Source organism: Cucurbita moschata, unplaced genomic scaffold (genome assembly GCF_002738365.1).
Source record: "Cucurbita moschata cultivar Rifu unplaced genomic scaffold, Cmos_1.0 Cmo_Scf00031, whole genome shotgun sequence".
Lineage (NCBI taxonomy): Eukaryota > Viridiplantae > Streptophyta > Magnoliopsida > Cucurbitales > Cucurbitaceae > Cucurbita > Cucurbita moschata.
The window spans coordinates 2,481,272-2,482,050 of record NW_019268547.1 but is presented as its reverse complement, the minus strand read 5'-3'; positions in this window follow the sequence as shown (position 1 = coordinate 2,482,050).

Here is a 779-nt window from a genome sequence, read left to right as displayed (position 1 = left end):
AGTGAAAAATTAAAGTTTTCTCCGAGTATCGATGGATAATGAGAATTTTTTATTTTGTGTACGGAGTTAAAGATTTGATCTTTAAGTAATACACAATTACATAAATTTAGAGAAATTTATGTTAAGATCAATTTTACTTTAGATTGTGAAGTATGGTATACAAGCGAAATATTTTTTTGCTTTTAAATCAACAAAATGACTTGTATGACTATAATAATTTCTTAAACATTTGAAAGGCGTTTCAGATGTGATTTAGTCGGTCACTTTTCATTGTGATGATAGTGACACAAAGACTAATATTAAGGAAACTATAAAAGATCAATCTATAAATAATGATATTGAGAGAAAGCATCGTGGTAGTGATCAAGATGACTTTTAATGATAATTATTTTGATTTATATAAAATGACTCTCTGGGCTAAAGTGTTCGAGGGTCACCTAGAATGTCTAGGATTACAAGATATGTCTCATATTCTCTAGGGCAAGTGGGAGAACATGTTGGGTATAGAATATGCCCTAGGACATATGTCTCACCAGCTTTAGTGCAAGTGGGAGATTGTTGGGATTTATGCCCTACGACCTCGTAATTAATTATTTAGTTTTTAAAAATAATTTTTATTATTTTATTTGTAATTTAATTGTTATCCCTTGTATGAAAATCCAAGGTTATTAATGTAATCTTAAACAGTATGTAGTTGACATATAAGATGATCGTGTTCAAGTAATAATCTAAAGTGTCTATAGTATATGGATAAGGTTGGGTGCTTTTATCCTTGTAAC